Here is a 10,415-nt window from a genome sequence, read left to right as displayed (position 1 = left end):
AGATCCTACAGTAAATAAGCAGAAGGAAAAGGTCCGTTGATCTTTGCTGTCCCTCCCCTTGGTGCAAAGCACTTTAGAAACAGGTGAGTTTCCAATCTTCTTTTATTTTAAATGTGCTTCCCTAGTGAAAGGCTGATGCTAAGAAAATGCTAGATGTTGATGTTGGCCACTGTAGTCTAATAGGTACTAAATGAAATTATCCAATAAAGCTTCTCTTTCAAAAATCAAAATTGGGGATTCGACCTATCTGCTATCTAATTTAATTTTTCAAAGTCATTAACTTTTGCAACCTATTCTCTCCCTCCCTCCCTCCTTCCATCTCTCTCTCTCCTCCTCCTCCTCTCTCTCTCTCCCCCTCTCTCTTTTCTCTCCCTCTCCCCCTCTCTCTCCTCCTCGTCTCTCTCCCTCTCTTCTCTCCCTCTCCCTCCTCCTCTCTCCCTCTCCCTCCCTTCCCCTCTCTCTCCCTCTCCCTTTCCCTCCCTCCTCCTCCTCTCTCTCCCTCTCTCTCCCTCTCTCCCTCCCCGTCCCTCTTTCTATCTCCTCTTCCTCTCTCTCTCCCTCTCTCTCTCCACCCCCTCTCTGTAAAATAGTTTATTACCTTCTTTGTACTCTTTCATTTAATAGTCAGGAAACTCATCTAGCGGCATACTATTGTAGCAACCTGTGAATTAATTCCAAAAAGCATTCTTCCCTAACTTTGAATAAAATTTAAAAAGTGGAATGTGGTAGGAATGCAAAAAGTTTCTTTTTGGACTACAAAGTATCTGATAAAGTCTTCCAGGTCTTATTCAGGCATCATACTTTTCATTTTCTTCTACCCATCAGTCAAAATGGGGTCGGATAGCTCAGGCTGGTAAAGCCTGTTATTAAGAACACAAAGCCTGCAATTACTGCAGGTTCAAGCCCGGCCCAAGGTTGACTCAGCCTTCCATCCTTTATAAGGTAGGTAAAATGAGGACCCAGATTGTTGGGGGGGCAATAAGTTGACTTTGTAAAAATATACAGATAGAATGAGACTATTGCCTTATACACTGTAAGCCGCCCTGAGTCTTCGGAGAAGGGCGGGGTATAAATGTAAACAAAACAAAAAAATCAGGCTTCTCTCCTTTACAAGTTACATCTCAAATCTTACTTGGCTTAGGTTCACTTCACTGTGCTTTTTCCATGTTATTTTATGGCTCAGCCTTAACAATGTGGCACTGGGGGAGATGATTTTAGGGAACAAAATGTTCAGATCAGCTAGATGATTCATACAAACAGAACACTTAACCAAGGCACATAGAGGTGACAAGAGAAACAACTATTCCATTACTATGCATAAGGCAGTACAAGCTGCCTACTGGTTTCATTACTTTATTAAGGTGTTGTTGATTGATTCTGGCAGGCAGTGTACCTGGTGCTTCAAATCATTAGGTTTTGTTTTCTCTTTTGGTAATGATAAACATGCATATTTTGCACTCACTAGCTGTGATGAGCAACTGTTACTATGCAAACCTGAATGAGTCAGCCTTATAGCACAGCTTAATTTCTCAGTGAACCATTTACCACTCAGTAGTTCTGAAACACTTCTGAATTATAAGATGTCATTCTAGCCTCCTAAAGAACTGGAGAGAAAAATCTTTCCTTGGTTTGTTTAATAAAAAAAAACATTAACCATCATGGACCATTAATATTTTGCCATATTTAAAGACAAGAGAGTAACCTTGTCGGGGAATAGGGTAACATACATAAGAATATTGCTCAGAATATAGGAAAAGCCTATACTGAACATGCAAAATGAATTTCAAATGTGCCTTTTCACATTTTCAAATTTAGTAATTCTTTTCATGTCAGCCAAGGTTTATAGAGTCCTTATTTGTCCCAACTATTTTATAAATATTTTATTATCATTATTGTTACCATTATTTCTTCTCCTCAGATTTCAAAGCTGTGCAAAGAGTTCTCATTTATTCTCATAAAAGACTCTAAATCGGGGTCTCAAACTTTTATTTTATTTTATTATATTTTATTTTAATTTATTTATTTATTTGTCATAACAGTATACATAAGCATAAGCATGAAGTATCTATACAACATATAAGTATATATATGAGTATAAGCATGTAATAACTATATAAATTGTATATAATGAAGGAAACAGTAGGACAGGAACGGTAGGCATGTTTGTGCTCTTATGCACACCCCTTATAGACCTCTTAGGAAAGGGGTGAGGTCAATAGCTTTGGGGACTTTGAGAAGAGACCACAGAGTCAGGTAGTGTATTCCAACCATTAACAACTCTGTTACTGAAGTCATATTTCCTGCAATCAAGTTTTGAGCAGTTAATATTAAGTTTAAATCTATTGTTTGCTCTTGTATTGTTGTGATAGAAGCTGAAGTAGTCTTCAACAGGAAGGACATTGCAATAGATGATTCTATGAGTTAAACACAGGTCCTGTCGGAGGCGGCGGAATTCTAAGTTTTCTAAACCCAGGATTTCAAGTCTGGTGTCATAAGGTATTTTGTTGTATTCAGAGGAGCGGAGAACTCTTCTTGTAAAATATTTCATTAAGGGTCGCATCAGGGTTATGTTTGATCTGGGGGGCTGGGGGGGCATGGCCAGGGTGGGTATGGCCAGCATGACATCACTCGTGTTGGGGGGCGCCTGTGATGGCCCAAGCACTTGGCCAGTGAAAACGGCCTTTCAAGCTCTGTTTTTGTCTGGGACAACTTTCTGCAACATTCTGCTAGTGAAAACGGAGCTCAGGAGGATCATGCTCAGACCTCGCGAGCTCTATTTTCACTGGCAGAGGCACCATGGGCTGGGCCTTCGCTGTTTCCAGGGTGGCCTGCTGGCCAGATCTAAGCACCCTGCAGGACGGATCTGGCCCCTGGACCTTGAGTTTGACACTACTGCTCTAAAATAAGTAGGCTGAAAATAGTACAGATAGCTCTCGACTTACAGCATGACCACAATTGAACCCAAAATTTCTGTTGCTAAGCAAGATAGTTGATAAGAGAATTTTGCCTCATTTTATTTATTTATGTATTTGTCAACAAGTACAAGGAAACAAGTACCAGTATAGACATAGACATGGACACATGAAAAAAATGGCACAAATAAATGGATAAAAATAGGCAAAACATAGCCATAAACATATAAAATGATTACATATAAATGGGGACAGTAGGACAGGGATGGTAGGCATGCTGGGTGTGCTTATGTACGCCTCCTTAGGGACCTCTTACATTTTACAACCTTTCTTGCCTTAATTATTAATAACACGGTTCTTAAATGAATCTGGCTTCCCCCTTTGCTGGTCAGAAGGTCTCAAAAGGTGATCACATGATCCCAGAACATTGCAAAATCATAAAAGCATGCCAGCTGCCAATCATCTGAATTTTGATTAAGTGACTATGGAGATGCTGCAACATCATAAAACAAACTATAAGTCACTTTTTTTCAATGCTGTGGTAACTTCAGTCATTAAACAAATGGTTGTAAGTAGAGGGCTACTTGCAATTTAACCATGTTGTTCATGGGTGAAAAGAGCTCTAAACTTTAGCTTTTATAACTTAGTCTAACATTATAAATTGCTGTCTAATATTAAACATTTGTCATCTCATATCAATAATTTTACAGTGCATAGCATAATTTTACAGTGTGGTTGACAGAAAAGAATGATTCCAGATTAAGCCAATGGAAATGTAGGGAAATTGTTCATTTTAGTGCAATATTACTGATACTAAATTTCCGTGGTTTGTTTCATTTTAGCGTTATATGTTCTCTGGGCTTAGCCGTTGTGATTTGGCAATCATGGAGTGTCCTTTAGTACAGCATGTGAAGTGTGTGATTTAGTCATTGATTCAACAAACCATGGCTTAGGGAGATACATGAACCCATCACTGAGTAGCACCAGTCATTTATGAGTCTTTTCAGTCTTATCTGGAGATGCTAGGACTTGAACAGGGGTGAAATGCTCCTGGTTCAGACCGAATAAGGTGATCCGGTAGCGATGGGGGCAGGTAGTTTGGAGAACTGGTAGCAAAAATCCCTGACCCTCTGCCCTCTGCCCATGCCCACCCAATCGCCCGGCCCCCACTTGCCTGTTTGGCAGCTTCCTGCTTCTTTCGATCTTGCTCACTATTCCAGCCTTGCTTCGGCTGCTGCACTCTGGTGGCTCAACAGACTAAGTCTGTCTGTTATTAACACAGTTGCTTGCAATTACTGCAAGTTCAAGTCCCACCAGGCCCAAGGTTGACTCAGCCTTCCATCCTTTATAAGGTAGGTAAAATGAGGACCCAGATTGTTGGGGGCAATTAAGTTGACTTTGTATATAATATACAAATGGATGAAGACTATTGCTTAACACATTGTAAGCTGCCCTGAGTCTTCGGAGAAGGGCGAGATACAAATTCAAAAAAACAAACAAACACAATTGCATCAGCTAGCAACTGAATCTGCCTGGCTGCAATCCATCTCATCGGTGAGCAACTCAATCTGCCTGCCTTTTCCTTTGAATTGGGTAAGTAAGGGGGGGGAGCTTTAAAAAAATAGTTAATTGGGTTTTTTTTAAGGAACTTTATTTTTTTTTAGACAGCAATTTAAAGTTAAGGAAGTTTTAAAGTTAAGGAAGTTTTAAATTTAGTTGCTTTTGTCTAAAAATATAAATAAAATAATAAAATAAAATAAAATATTTGTGCAGCTTTCTGAGATTTGGTGTGTTTCTATAGTGTTTTACTCTAACTACACAAACACAAAATCTCAAAAGTTGTATGTGGCATTTTGTGTGTGTGTGTGAGAATCAGTTGTGTTGTGTTGTGTGTGTGTAAAGTGTGAAAGTTGGTTTTTGGGCCTTTTGTGGCTGTGTGAAGTTCTTGCTTGCTGCAGGGGCCATTTTGGGTGAAGTGCAGCTGCTTTCACATTGTGTGTGAATCAGTTGTGTTGTGTGTGTGTAAAGTGTGAAAGTTGGTTTTTGGTACCTCTTATTGTTTTGTGTATTTTGTTTATTATTTTTATTATTTATTGTTATTGGTCACGCCCACCCAGTCACCTGACCACCAAGCCACGCCCACCAATTAAGCCACATCCACAGAACTGGTAGGGAAAATTTTTAGATTTCACCCCTGGACTTGAACCTGGGACCATCTGCACTGGAAATGTGTGATCTACTATTGAGCTACAATCTTCTTCTGGTATCCATAGGATACATTTTCTTCTATCCTGTGGCATATAATGCAGATGTAAAATCTCTTAGGATGACTTGCCATTATGGCACATTTGAAAATTATGGTAACCTTAATAACCATGGGGAAAGAGCTTGCATGAAAGGCCTTTTGTGCTCATTTGGTAACTGGGTTTCTGATTTAACGTACTGTCCTTCCAGGATAATCACATATATATATATGTGAGTGTATATATATCCACACACACATATATACACACACACACACACACACCAGAAATCTCCAGAATTAAATCTTCACTTTATTTACTTATTTAAAACATTTATATGTGGGAAACAAATATAAAACTGACTATGTCTGTGGCATTTAAGGAAAACCAGTTGAAGATGTTTTACAGATGGCATCTGCCACCGGCAAGGCTTGCTAAGATGTACCCGAATAGCTCCCCAATATGCTGGAAGTGCAAAAAAAGTATATAGAACGTGTTACCATTTACGGTGGACATGTCAATCTGCAAAAACATTTTGGGCCAAAATCAGAAAATGGCTGGAAAAAATAACTGGCCAACACATGGACTGGAAACCAGAGACCTTTTTGCTGGGAATACTCAATAGGAAATATAATAAAAAAATAAGGTATCTAATCTTACACATAATAACAGCTGCAAGAATATCTTACGCACAGAACTGGAAAAATGAGAATATACCATCGGAGGAGGAAGTGATAAGGAAAATCCTGGACTGTGCTGAGATGGATAAATTAACAAAGGAGATAAAAGAAAAGGAAGATACGGAATATTATATAGTATGGAATAAATTGTATAATTGGATAGAAATTAGAAATGATAAATGACGAAAAAGGGGAAAGGGTCATATATACACATACTAAAAGGGTTTGTGCATGAAAGAAAATGAATTGTTATAATGATAGGTATGATGGAATATATACAGAAATAAGGGAGAATGGGACAAAAAAGATAAATATAATTAAAGGAAACGAGAAGGGAAAAATGTAAATAAAAGAGGAATACCGAAATGCTGATGTAAAGAAGGAGTATATGTTTTATGTTAATGTTTGTTATGTCTTGTTGTTGTTGTTTTTGTTAAAAAATAAAAAATATTATTTAAAAAAAACATTTATATAACTACCCATCTTATATTGGGCAGCTTCCATACATTTTGTACATCTGAGATTATTTGGCAGGGATTCATTTCTAGATTTAGGTGTAAAGGAAGTCAGAAGCTTTCCCAAGCATTGGTGTAAATATTGGATTCATTTACTCATGGTTTTCCTGTAATGTCCACAGACTGAAAATGAAAATAAAATGATTTATTTTAATTTTTTTAGCCTTCTGAGGATTAATATTTAGACAAAAATAAAGCTAAAATGGCTTGTGTTATCTATTATCACTAGAAAGTCATCTATACGGACCCTGCTTTGGGAATATAATGTCCTCACTGGGAAATGTTGATTCAGTTGTTATGATACACTTTCCCTTCATTAACCATGATTTTTTGGGGGGTTCCCACAGTTCACTAACTTTAAATTAACTGACTAAATTTTCTCAATATACTCGGCCATAATATGGCTGATTAATTAATTAATGCATCATATGAACAATCTTTGAATTCCATAGCAAATGTAGGCTCTCGGTCTTTTCCTTAAAAAGATTTTTTTTAAAAAGGAAAATATGGAGTTTGCCAAAGAACTTCAGGACGACAAGGGAGACTTCAGATCTAGAGTTAGGTTTTATTAAACTTTGGCAGGGTTTATATTAAGGATTAAATGTTGCATGGCAAAGCATCATAGAAAGGAAATATGATTACTCCTTTCAGATTGTGGACTGATTTATGATATAAAACAACATTGCATACTTAAGGGTATAATTTCACTACCTGGTGGAAAAGCATAATAATATAGAGTTTTATTACATATATGTATTGCAGTATTTGTAGGTAGTCTTTTATAGACTGTTCTTCTTGAGGGTCTAATAGCAATAGGGTATTTTTGATGTTCCAAAGGGCGGGTGCCATGGCAGAGAAAGGTCTCTTCCTGGGCTCCATCAGATGACATTCCTTAAGAGATGGGATCGACAACATAGCAAATGTAGGGTCTCAGTCTTTCCCTTAAAAAGGTAAAAAAATTGCAAAATATGGAGTTTGCCGAAGACTTCAGGAGGACAAGGGAGACATTTATCTCCTGCCAGATCTGATGGGTCAGGTAGTATATATGTAAGCAGAGAGAGGGAGTCCTTCAAATAAATGAAATAATTCCCCGGTACCAGAGTTGGGACCTACCAATCCAATTTCACATTGTTCAATCATTGGGAAGGAAGAAAATAAGGATCTGCTTTATCTTATCTTATTGTCAGGAATTCATTGAACTCCATTTTATTTTTCTATCACTGGATTACCATCATACATCACTCTGCAAAAAAGCAACAGACAAATGTGATGCCTTAAACATTTTGTCATAAGCATTCCAAAATAAAGCTATTAGTCCATAAGTCTGCTGTCGGGCAAAGTATCACTCTGTTCATCTAACTCGGTGGTCTCCAACTTTGGCAACTTTAAGACTTGTGGACTTCAATTTCCAGAGTTCCTCAGCCAGGTTTGCTGGCTGAGGAATTCTGGTAGTTGAAGTCCACAAGTCTTAAAGTTGCCAAGGTTGGAGACCCCTGATCTAACTAACATTTAATTCATTCTTCCTTCAGATTCTGGTTTAAAATTTACATATTCAAAGTTGCATCTGAAATAATCTCCCAATTAAACCAAATTCTATATATCTGAAATAATTGCATAATTGTCTAATTACACTCTACTTCTCTCTTCTACTTTTCATCTGTTTTCAGAACATGATCACTTTGGATCAGAGATCTCTCAGATCCCTGTCTTGCCAAATGCCAGTCGTACAGATGATAAAACATCCTGCCTAGACAAAAAACAAGCCTTTTTATTAAAGCTCATATTTCCCTTGCTTTTTCTGCTGTGCATCAGTTATTTCTGCAGGGCCCCTTTTTCTCTTCAAAATAGGAATTATTCCATTAGTAATTCCAATAGATAACAAATAGTCGTATGGTAGTACAGGTAGTCCTGGACTTATAACCATTCATTTAGTGATACTTTGAAGTTATGATGATACTGACAAAAGTGACATAATATTTTTTCCACTTACAACCATTGCAGCATCTCCATGATCGAAATTCAGGCATTTGGTGATTGACTTATATTTATGACGGTTTCAGTGTCCTTGGGTCACATGATCCCCTTTTGTGACCTTCTGATAAGTAAAGTCAATGGGGAAGCCAGATTCACTTAACAGGCATGTTAATAATTTAACAACTGCATTGATTCACTTAACAACTGTGGCAAGAAAAGTTGTAAAATGGGACAAAATTCACTTAACAACTGTTCTGTTTAGCAGCAGAAATTTTTGGCTCAATTGTGATCATAAGTCGAGGACTACTTGTCATACACGATAGTAATATAACTTGTTACATGTGGAGTGCAGATTTGCTCTAGAAGTGATTAGATGTTCCATAAATTTCTCTTTTTTAAAATCATTATCTCTAAAGTTGAACACTAGGTGTCACATTTAGATAACCAGTTAGCACAATGAACTTATCTAGGGTTATTCAGGAAGACATCTTGATAAACATTTACCAGCCAAGGAGTCACATATCTATTCATTCCTGTTGCCTGCATATATTTATTTACAGATTTTGAGTTTCTAATGGATAATATCTACTCAATGTATAACTGCTATTAAAATACATTAAAATAAATGGCCATATTGCCAATTTCACGATGTCTTTATATCAATGATCACACATTATATACCATGTTTCTCTGAAAACACGACCCACCCTAATAATAAACCCAACCCTAATCTTTTGGGGGTGGGCCTAGTATTACCCCTACCCCAAAAATAAGCTTGGGGGGATGGGAATGGCCAGCATGAGTGGTGGCACGAGCGTGGGTCGGCAACTGTCTAGCTGCAGCTACAGCCCGCTGGCCCCTTGGGACAGCGCAAATACCGCTTTTGCCCTTCTCTTTCTGGGCGTAGCACTTCTGCTTGCTGGGCCTCTTCCCCAAAGCCGGCAGCTCCACAGCCAGCTGCTTTGCTTTTTCCTTCTTTTTGGGAGGCTCACAGGAGGCTTTTTGGTGAACGGAAGGTAAATGGGGAGGGGGATTTTCCTGCCTGCCATCCTTCCCTCAGTCTGTGCTGAGCTTGAAGAATGGATGACAGGCAGAAAATTCCCCTTCCCATTTTCCTCCTGTTTGCCAAAAAGCCTCCATTCCTAATGCTGAAGGTTTGGAATGGAGGCGATGGTGCGTTCACGTCGCATCCTGCTCACCGAGTCTGGCCTGCTGTACCTCAAAAAAAGTAAGACAGCCTCAAAAATAAGCCCAAGTGCTTATTTTCAAGTCTAAAAGAAAATAAGACTCAGTCTTATTCTCTGAGCAACACAGGTATGTATGTATATGTTGTGTTCCTCAAAAAGGACAGATGCCTAAATGAGTAACTGAAATTGATAAAGTTCTTTCTGTTACAATGAAAGGCTATAACATTTAGGGATTTTCCTTATAAAATCAAATGAGCATTTTTGGGGGGATTAGAGGTGCCAATAAAGGCATATAAAATAATGTTTGAACTTGAAAAAGCAGATATGGAAAAAACATTCTCATAACACCAGAACCCAATCATTCATCTGATTGGCAGGGGATTTCAGAACAGATAAATAGGAAGTCCTTCGTATGCTTAACTTGTGAAATGCACTACCACCACCAGATGGCCATCTACTGGGACACATTTTCAATGGGCAAATTCATTTGGAATAAAAGTATCAGTCATTATTATTATTTCTTATTGTGGCCATATGTTACCCTCAGTATCATAGACTTTATGCCCCTCAATATTGAATATTGAAAAGGAAGCTACTACATTCCTACATTTGTCTGCTACTTTAGGGCAATCAAAATAACCTTACAGTCACTTTTATCTTAAACTGACTTGAAATATGCATCCTATTGTGATTCTACTAAGTGCTTGCTAAATTTAAAGTCAATAGATGGCACTCTGTCCTTGAACTACTAAGCTCTGACCTTATTAGCACTGTCTTCTTGCATGAGAATTATTCTTTTCATAAGAAATGCTAAAGACACTTTTTGGTTTGGGTGTATCACTTCTTAGTGCTGCTAGTGTGGAATACAAAGCAGAAGAGAACCACTTTTAAATCAGATGTATTT

This window comes from Ahaetulla prasina, chromosome 2, assembly GCF_028640845.1.
Source record: "Ahaetulla prasina isolate Xishuangbanna chromosome 2, ASM2864084v1, whole genome shotgun sequence".
Taxonomy (NCBI): Eukaryota; Metazoa; Chordata; class Lepidosauria; order Squamata; family Colubridae; genus Ahaetulla; species Ahaetulla prasina.
This window is presented reverse-complemented; position numbering follows the sequence as displayed.